We start from the raw sequence: 10,568 nt of genomic DNA, 5'->3' as shown, positions 1-10,568 counted from the left end.
GCCAGATGCAGGGGGCACAATAGTCGCTGGCCTGGCTGTGGCTGTAGGTGGTGCGCCAGACGCAGGGGGAACACTGCTGGTGGACCTGGCTGCTGGTGTTGTTGCAGCGGCAGGGGCTGGTGCCTGTGTTTGTGGTGGCATCTCCTCCTCCTGGGCCTCCTCATCAATGTACAGCCTTTCACTGTCGCTGCTTTCAGCGCCACCTGTGAGGGTAAGTGGACGATCATTAGTGGCATGTATCTGTCAGACGTGCAGTTGCTACATGCATGCTGGGTGACATTCCCTGAATGGCTGTGGCTTTGCGTACTTTGGAACCTGTCTGGCTGCATTGTGGTACTACTACATTGTGGCCACACTACATCTCCCACAATACTTCAGGGCATTCCCTGATGTGCAACAATGGCATGACTATGGGACATTATGGGAGCCTATTTGGTCATGGACATTCATAGGGGACAGGGTCGCAGTCGCATGCCACTTACCTTGGGTGTCTTGGGTGGTGCGGGATGAGTCGAGACGTGTGAAGCCAATGCACGCCTCCCTCTCAAGGGTGTCTTCCACCTGGTCCTCCATGGGTGTGTTGGGAGGGACTGTAGGTCCGCCACCTCCAGTGCCCGACGACTCTCCAAGGCGCTCTGCCACCTTCTCTTTGGCACGACCTCGGAGGTCGTACCATCGTTTTTTCAGTTCCTCTAGTGACCTATCGGCCACACCCACGGAGTTGACAGTGGAGGCAATTCCCTGCCAGATCCTCCTTTTTTCTTGCTCCGGGACCCTCCTGGAGTCTTTACCACAGAGTTTGTCGTGGTTGGCCACCACCCCTTCAATCAAATGTTCGAGCTCCTGCTCAGAAAATTTGAGCTTCCTCTTCCGCCTTGTGGTGTTGCTGGGGCCAGGAACAGGTTCCTCTGACATGGCAGCAATGTAGTTGCAGAGTACAAATCACCAGAATAGCAGCAGCTCTCCCACTTGCTCCCTCGAGGTCTGCCTCACTGTGGTGAATGGGGGTGGGAACTGGCTGCTTCCTGGTTGTGATGTCATCACTGTGCTCGAAATGCGACTTCCCGTTTTCCCGATCTCGCGATTTTGCGATCTCGCAAATAGCGATATCGCAAACAGCGATATCGCTATTTGCGAGTTCGCAATCCCGGCGCGGGTAGCCGGAAATAGAGATTTTTCTGTGAATATCGGTAATCGCAAATGGAATTTGCGCCCGTGTGGGAATCACATTTTTTTATCGCTAATCTTCATGAATTCAGATTTGCGATTTCTCAATAGCGATTCGCAATTTTTCGCTTTTTGAGAATCGCAAATCCCGTTTTTCATGAATCAGGCGGTTAGTGTTGCGAAATAAAGGGTTATTTTTTTTTTAAAACGTAATTTTTATTGCAGACACACATTACGTAAAGGATTATCATATATATGTTACATCTCGGTTGCTCTTGTTCCCATACTTCTTGTCCACAGCCTTCAGGCCCACAACCCGGAGGTCGGGCGGCGATAAGTAGAAGATCTTCAGATACCCGAATGCTTTTGTCTGGTTTAAGTCCTCACATGAATAAGTGCATGTCTGCTTTTCTTTTCCCTAATCAGTGTTACTCCCTTCAACGTTCATAAACTAACCCCAACATCCCTACCCGCCCTCCCTCCCTTCCCCTCCACCACCCACTCATAAGGACTCGCTGTGCTGTGGATCATGGGTACAATAATGGTCTAGGAATTGTCTAACTGTGGGATGTGCCCGGTGTGTCTTGGGAGCTATTTCCGTCTACGTTTGGAGTTTCCTCATCCTCTAGCAGTGCACTATCTCTTAGGGCTTGTACCAAGGCCTCCCAAGCTGCCGCCGTGTCCAGCGCTCTAACGTCCGGTTTCCGACAGGCTGCTTGGTACCTATGCGTGCTGTCACAAGCTGCCCACCTGAGGAATTCGTTAAACCATCGCCTGTGCGTGGGACCCAACCTCGCCTTCCAATGTCGTCTTACCTCTCTCTTAGCGATGATCAGTCCCATGTCTATGAATTTGCTTGTGGTTTTGTTTTTGGGCGTATGTGGGAACCCGTGTAGTATGCATACTGCCATATCAAATTCTAGTGTCCTGTCCGTTACCTCGTTTAAGGTATCCCCTATTGCTCGCCAATACTCCCGGAGGTTAGGGCAGGACCAAAACATGTGTTCCAGCTCCGCTCCCTCCGAAGAGCATCGCGGGCATGCCGCCTCGGCCACCCCAAAATACCTACTGATTTTGCCAGGGGTCATATAGGCCCTGTGTAGTACATAAAAATAAATTAGTTGGAATCGTGCATTCCTCGTGCTGTTCTGAGTTCGTCGCACTAGCCGGGCCCAAGTTGTCTCAGGGATTTCCTTATCAATGTCCGCTTCCCATTTGGTCTTTAGCGCCGACAGAGGCGGCAGGTTCTCGCGGAGCATTCTGGAGTACAGGCATGTTACAGCCTTGTAAGTCCCGGCCGCCATCATGGTGTATTGGCATGCCATAGTTGTCACTGGTTCTGCCAGTCCTCCCTTCCAGTGCGCCTGAATGGCCCCAACCACCGCCGCATGCAGTAGGTAACCCCCCCCCCCCGTGGTAGGTCGAATCTCTCCTGTAGTTCTTGATATTGAAAGAGTACTCCGCCCTCGTAAAGGTCTCCAATAACCTGTATTCCCGCTTCCTCCCAGCCCTACAACTGCGACCAATCTCCTCCATGGGGAAGCGCAGTCAGCATGCCCAGGGTTATCTCCGGGGCATATGGGTGTCGCACCCCCGCCCGTCGTTGAGATCGGTTCCAGCAGAGCCTGAACGTTAGTTCCTAGGGTGTCAGGTCCCGAAGGGCAGGGCGATATAGGCTAGGACGTGTCGTGGCGTGCCTCTATCCCTATCGCTCTCTGGGCCTCGGTACACTCGCGCCACCTCCTGTGTAAAAATCTGCAATTGAGCAGCAAGATAGTAGAGCTCAAAGTCTGGTAGAGCAAGCCCTCCCTCGTCCTTTGGGCGAACGAGCGTCGCCAGCGCCACTCTGCATCTGCCGGAGCCCCACAGGAACGTGGATAACTGAGACTTAAGTTGGCGGAAGAAGGATCTAGGTATCCAGATGGGGAGGGTGCGAAAATAGTATAGAAGCCGTGGCAGGGCAATCATTTTCAACAATGAAATGCGACCAGTGACCTTCCCTTCAGCGCCCGCACACATCGGCCCACGTTGCCCTCCAGCATGTCCGCACCTGAGTGGTATATGTATACCCCTAGGTATTTCAGACAGGTGTGCTCCTAGTTAAGCAAGGGTCGGTGTTCGGGGCAATCCGTGGCGCGTCGCAGTGGAAACAAGCAAGTTTTAGCCCAGTTAACTTCCAGTCCCGAAAGCTCGCCAAACCGCTCCAGCAATCCCTCCGCCCCCTCCAGCGCTGTAGTCCCATCTTCCAAGAATAACAGAAGGTCGTCTGCGTATAAGGAGATAAATTGTTGGCCTTCTCTGCTGTCTATGCCCTTAAAGTGCTTCCCCGTCCGGGCCTCTGCCGCTAGGGGTTCGATCACTAAGGCAAATAGCAAGGGGGACAGGGAGCAGCCTTGACGGGTGCCCCGTTCCACTGGATATTGGTGCGATACTAGGGGTCCTATCCGCACTCTAGCCACTGCCGCTGTGTACAGGATGCGCACCCATCTAATATACCCTTCTCCCAGGCCAAATCGTTCCATGACTCTATATAAGTAGTCCCATTCCAAACTATCAAACGCTTTCTCTATGTCTATCGAGAGGACTGGGGGTGTTCGGGCTTCCATGTATGGGCTCTCCAGCAAACGTGTAAGCTTTCTGATATTTATCGTCGTATTGCGTGCTGGTATAAATCCAGATTGGTCCGTGTGTACTAGGTCGGGCATGTGTTGTAGAAGCCTCGTTGCTAAGATGGCACTTAATATTTTGTAGCCTGTGGTCAACATGGACAGTGGTCTATAGGAGGCAGGGCTACAGCTCTCCCTCCCAGGCTTTAACAGTGGGATCACAAGCGCCTCGCGCATAGAGTGGGGTAGGCAACCAGTCGTTCTGGCTTCGTTATAAATTGTTTGGAGTCGCGGAGCTAACAGATCTAGGTATTTGCTGTAGAACTCTATGGGTAGTCCATCTATCCCCGGCGTCTTATTCCGGGCCATCCTTTTTACCACTCCCCTGATCTCTCCCAATTCAATGTCTCTTCCCAATGCGTCCGCCTGTTCCTTATCTAGTTGGGGTAAGTGGAGGCCTTCAAGAAAGATGTTGGTGTCATTCTCACGCCCCACCAATGCGCTCTTGTATAAGTCCTCATAATACCTCTGAAAACTATTTAGTATCTCCGTTTGGGAGTAGTGAACGTGCCCACCTTCCCCCTCGATGGCCAGTATAGGAGAGAAGCGCTTAGTGGGGTTTGCCAGCCATGCCAGCAGCGTTCCAGCCTTGTCTCTCTCAACATGAGCTCTGAGCGTGTAGGCTCGGTAATCAAAGCTACGGAGGCGCTCCACTTCCACCGCAACTGCCTCTCTAGCTAGGTTGACCTCATCTTGGAGTTCAGGGTGGCCTAGCCTCGCTTTCTTCGTGTCTCGCAGCTTGGAGTCTGCCTTATTCAGATCTTCTAGTAACACCTTCGGCATGCCTACATGTTTCGTTATACACTGGCCTCTCACTACCACCTTAAAGGCGTCCCATTCCATCGCTCTAGTGGCTGTGGATCCCTCGTCCTCGGCAAAATATTGGGATATCCCCCCTTCTAGCGCCGCGTGGAACAATGGATCATCTAGGGTCTCGGGTCGCAGCTTCCAGGTCGGGACGCGCGATATTTCAACTGCCCAGTTTAAACTGGCCAGCATGGGATTATGATCCGAGAATGTCCTGGTGAGGTATTCGGTCCGAGTTATAGTCGTCAACGACCTGAGAGCATAGTATTGCATCTATCCGGACGTGGAGGTCATGTAGGCTAGAGAAGTGTGAGTAGTCTCGTTCGGATGGGTGGTGTGCGCGCCAGGCATCTGTCAAGCCCCATCTCTCCTGCCATTCCAATCTACCCTTCGTGAGGCGGTGTACCGGGGAGTCCCTCAATGGTGGGTGAGATCTATCTAGAGTAGTGTCCGCCACTGAATTAAAATCTCCCCCAACCAGAATTGGACCCGCTAAAAAGTGTGCAAGTGTCCCTGAGAGACCCGTTAGAAAGGACAACTGTTCAGTGTTCGGGGCATATATACTACACAGCACTATGTCCCTACCGCGTAGTCTGCCCTCTACCGCCACGTATCTTCCTTCAGGGTCTATTATGTGTCTAGTCGCCTGAAAGGGGTTGCCTGCCCTTATCCATATCAAAGTGCCCCTTGCATATGCTGAATAAGTGGTGTTAAAAACCTGACCCCTCCATCGTCGTTCCAGTGCTATTCCCTCCGACTTTGTGAGATGTGTTTCTTGTAGTAGCGCAATGTGCACTCCCCTGCGAACCAGGTAAGCGTGTATCTTGTGCCTCCTCGTCATTGTATGCAGCCCCCGCACATTCCAGGTTATACATCGCAATGCATTTGCACTAGCCATTGTCCCATAGTTCTTGTCGTCGCATCATACGAAATCCTATTCCCTCGCAGGTGGTGGCCCCCCCCCAACTTACTCTAAACCCTCCCAACTTCCTGTATCCCAGTTGCCCGGGATTCAACAATTGCCAATTATGGAGAACAACCCCAACAGTTCCCTCCCCCCCACCCCCCACAGAACAGGCCCCACTATCAGTCTATCAGTTTCTATCCAAACTTTATTCCTCCTCCCATCTTTCCCACTAATTCACGGTCGTAACCGTGAGTGCCTTAACCTCTTCGCCGCTAATGACAAGGGTAACTCGTCATGGAGTTTCCATTGATTTCAATGGAAATTACATTGAAGTGCCAGAAGGACCATAGCATCCAAGTGGTTAAGGGCAAGTGGAGTGCGGCTTAGACCAAAAGGCGGTTACGCAGGCCCCCCACGCACCCTCCCGTGTTCCCCCATGGTGAACAGCGGTCTTACACTCCGGACCGTAATCCCCAACTGCAATACCTATTAGATTGAATCTTTGGCATTGAACACTAGCTGCCACCTTCATGTCAATTGTTCAGGAACTCTTCTGACGTTTGCGGCGTTACCAACGGACCCTTGGCGTTGAGGATTCCCGAATGATCAGTCTCCGACCCTGAGGCATGGGTGTCCGAGTCCGTGTCCTGCTTCGTTGGAGAGGCATCTGATCTGGATAGCGACTCCACTGCTTTCAGGGCGGCTTTCCTCTCTACGTCCATTTGGGACGCCGATGGTTTCCGGGAGCCTTGCCGTCTCCTTTGCAATCTTTGTGATTTCCGTAGATGTGTCGTTGCGCGCTCTTTCTCCTCTTGGAACCTGGCCCCATCAGTACCTGCCTTATACGTTTCCCACCATGCCCATGCGTCTGCCGACTTGCTGAAGAAGTGAGTCTTATCATCCAGCACCACCCGGAGCTTGGCAGGGAAAAGCAGGGAGTACGGAATGCCCTCAGTCCGGAGCTCTCGTTTAATGGTCAAGAAGGAGGCTCGCATCCTCTGAGTCTCAAAGGTGTAATCAGGGAATATTGTTACTTTGCTGTTCGCCAATCGAAATGGTCCCGTATCGCGGGCCCTTTGGAGCAGCAGGTCTCTGTCCTTGTAATGCAAGAGTTTGGCTATAACCGGCCTCGGTGGTTGGACTGGTCTGGGCTGCCGGGCTCTCCAGCGTAAAGAATGGCGACAGGCCTCTGGCGCCACCGTGGTTCTCAGTTGTCAAGGAACTCGACCATATCGTCTCCTTCTGTTTTTTCCGGAATGCCTACTATGCGGACGTTACTGCGCCGACTCCTATTTTCGGCATCCTCTGTCATGATCTGATTTTTGGAGCGCCTGTTGAGTTAGTTTTGGTTTGATTGAAGTTATACACTACCAAGAGCAGAATGCTTAGTAAGCAGGGAGGGGTTGTTATCTATATAGGTCCCTGCCTGCGGGGGCGCTGTGTACGTGATTTTGAATCTTGAACCTGTTTCGTGCTAGTACCCGTGTTGGTCCCGCGTTTGGCAGAGGGTCGGCCAAAGCGGAGTTTTTGAAGTACTGTAGCTGCGTTTTTGCCGCTGCTGGAAGCCTGAGAGAGTTTTGCTACAGGACCCGAGTTTGCCCGCGTTGGTTTGAGCGCCAGTTAAAGCGGAGCTCTCTATCAACGAGAGAAGGCGGGCGGCGGCTGCCGTGTGCATCAGCTGTTTTGCAGTTCGGAGTTTCCCCTCTATCCTGGCTGGAAAGTATCAGGCGTTTCAGGAGGGGTGAGGCGGCTGTGATACAAGGCGGCGTTTTTGGAAAGCCTTTGTTTTCTTGGTTGAGAGAACAAACGAGTGGGGAGTGACGGCTTCCCTTCCCGGTTGAGCGCGGTTCTAGCACCGGCTGGTGTTAGCGGATTCCTTTAAAGCTGAAACGGATAAGACTCTACCTGAAGTGAAAGGATTCCGTGAGTTATGTCTAATGAATGACCTAATGAGCATTAGCGTTACGTTCAGAACAAAATAAAAGTTTAGCGCTTTGGAGTTTGATGGTAAAACATCCTGGGATGATAACGCTTATAATTATGGATTGCTGAACATTGTGGTTGCAAGACTGTGTTCTGCTTAGGATCATTCTCTAGACTTTTAAAGACTAATCAAGTTATTTTTTGCGCACATTCACCTTTTCTTTTGGATTTAAAAAAGTACACTATTAAGGAAATTATTTCGGTGCTACCCAGGAAGGCTGGAAGATTTGAGTGTTATAGTGGAAGAAGGTTTTTTACACTACCAACCAAGAGGGAGAAGAGGAATTTGTAGCTAGTGCCCGTGGTAGGTGGTGTCCTAGCGAGAATAACCGAGAGTAGTTAGCAGTAATGTGTTACTAATACTTTTTGTATTCTTGGTCTTTTCTCATTTCAGCCTCCCGTCCAGTTCCAGTCCCTTCCTGGTCTTTTTTCCCTCACCTGATTACCTTATGCTCTGTGTATTGTGAATTCAGAGTATAGGGCAGTCTGGAGGTGGACCCCTGTATAGCATCGCCCTGATCCTGAGAATACGTGGTCTTGACAGAATCACGTACCCAAGAATAGGTTTTCTCCCGGTCAGGGGGTGCTATATAGATGGCCACTCTGGATGATGTGCTGCATGCGTTGAGTTTGGTTCAACATGAATTTGAGGCGTCTAGAGCTGAAACAGCGGCATTAAAAGAACGGTTCGATAGACAGACACGCAATCCGTTCGATGCTAATGTCAGCGGTTCCCCTATACAGGTTACTGTGTCTCCTCCGATTCCATTGGCCACCCCGGAAAGGTACTCTGGGGATCCAGATAAAATACAGACCTTCTTGACTCAGATCACTTTACACTTTTCATGTAGACCAGCCTCCTTTCTTTCCCACCTGTCTCGGGTGGCATTTGCAATCTTGTATTTGACAAGGTAGCGAAGCGCTGTGTTACTGAAGCGCGCTGTGTGTTTTACCGCGTTTTTAAAAATTGTAAGCTGTTAATTGAACTGTGCTGCGCGTAGACAGGTGGGTTGTTTAAAATACGTCCTCTTACCCTCACCGTAAATTGTGCCCCCCACCGCCGCTTGGCGGGCTTGGTTCCCGGGGTGGGCGCCATACTTGTTAGGGGCAGAGCAGCTTCCTTTGCCAGCGCGTGACTGCGCATGTGTGTGCGAGGGGACGCCTACTAAAGGCGAGTCCCTGGCGTTTCCCTGCTGACAAGGTAGCGAAGCGCTGTGTTACTGAAGCGCGCTGTGTGTTTTACCGCGTTTTTAAAAATTGTAAGCTGTTAATTGAACTGTGCTGCGCGTAGACAGGTGGGTTGTTTAAATACGTCCTCTTACCCTCACCGTAAATTGTGCCCCCCACCGCCGCTTGGCGGGCTTGGTTCCCGGGGTGGGCGCCATACTTGTTAGGGGCAGAGCAGCTTCCTTTGCCAGCGCGTGACTGCGCATGTGTGTGCGAGGGGACGCCTACTAAAGGCGAGTCCCTGGCGTTTCCCTGCTGACAAGGTAGTGAAGCGCTGTGTTACTGAAGCGCGCTGTGTGTTTTACCGCGTTTTTAAAAATTGTAAGCTGTTAATTGAACTGTGCTGCGCGTAGACAGGTGGGTTGTTTAAAATACGTCCTCTTACCCTCACCGTAAATTGTGCCCCCCACCGCCGCTTGGCGGGCTTGGTTCCCGGGGTGGGCGCCATACTTGTTAGGGGCAGAGCAGCTTCCTTTGCCAGCGCGTGACTGCGCATGTGTGTGCGAGGGGACGCCTACTAAATGCTCCTCCCTTCCGTAGCGGGATCGCGGAGCGGGCGCGTCCTCGCGTGGCCGGAGTCGTGCCAGAGTCCTGCCCGTCTGCGCCCGTCCGCAACAGGACGCGCTGGACGTGGCTGGACTCTGACCCCCCTCCTGGCCGTACTCCTTTACATCATGCGGTGCTATACTAGAGACAGTCTGGTTGCCATCAACCGGTCCTGGGTGACTTGCACTGCGTCTCGGGTGGATCCCTTATGCGGCCCGTTTTCGTGTGGTTGCGGATGCTTCTCCTTGTCCGCCCCCGTAAGCAGGAGCTGCAGAGAGGCCACCCGCGCGGCCATAAGCCCACAGCCTTGTATTAGTGTATGGAATCTCAATGCCAGGTCGCTCGTTAAGCATCATCTAGACATTCATGATCTGCTAGACGAGGAGTTGCCTGATCTATTCTGTGTGACAGAGACCTGGCTGCAGGATGCCGACACGGCCATTGTCAATCTGGCCTTCCCGCCGGAATACTCGGTATTCACTTTAAACCGAGCTTCACGAGGCGGAGGAATAGCGCTTGCTGTTAAATCTTGCTATTCTTGTACGTGGCATGGGCAAAAAATCCCGGGTTGCGAAAGTGCATTGTTCAAGGTAGCTATTACATCAAACTTCACCCTGTCGGGCCTATTGATTTATCGGCCCCCGGGGAGTGAAGTGGCTTTCAGAGCGGCGCTACCTGACGCCATTAGTGAACTGGCTACGGGGTGCTCCAATTTTTCCATCATTGGAGACTTAAACCTGCATTTTGACAATTCTATCAGTCCCTCGGTGTCCAGTTTTGTGGCAGACCTTGAGGCGCTCCAGCTGAATCAGCTGGTGGCACAGCCCACCCACTCAGGGGGTCATACCCTTGATCCGTTTTTTACTAATCTTACGGAAGCCTGCATTACCAGCTACACACCCCTAGCATGGACTGATCATTATTTGATACAGATCCATTGCCCTATTTCGGCTACTCAACCTAAGCCAATGGTGTGCTCGGTTCCAAGACGACGCTGGAACAAACTTAAGCTGGATGAGTTTTTCCATCTCCTATCGGCTGACCCATTTGACATCTTGGGATCGCCTGATCAGGTTTATGACAGGTTTTGCAACTGGGTATCCAGGGCTTTGGACACCCTTATTCCCTTGGTAAGCTGTAAAACTGGAACTGGTAAAGCCAGCCCCTGGTACGACGACTCACTGCGGGCACTGAAGGTCTCTTGTAGGCGTGCAGAGCGGGCTTGGCGTAAAGCCTATAACAGCACGAAGAAAGTTCTCTACCTG

The sequence above is a fragment of the Lissotriton vulgaris genome, chromosome 10, assembly GCF_964263255.1.
Source record: "Lissotriton vulgaris chromosome 10, aLisVul1.2, whole genome shotgun sequence".
Lineage (NCBI taxonomy): Eukaryota > Metazoa > Chordata > Amphibia > Caudata > Salamandridae > Lissotriton > Lissotriton vulgaris.
The sequence above is the reverse complement of the archived record's forward strand: the minus strand, read 5'-3'. Positions refer to the sequence as shown.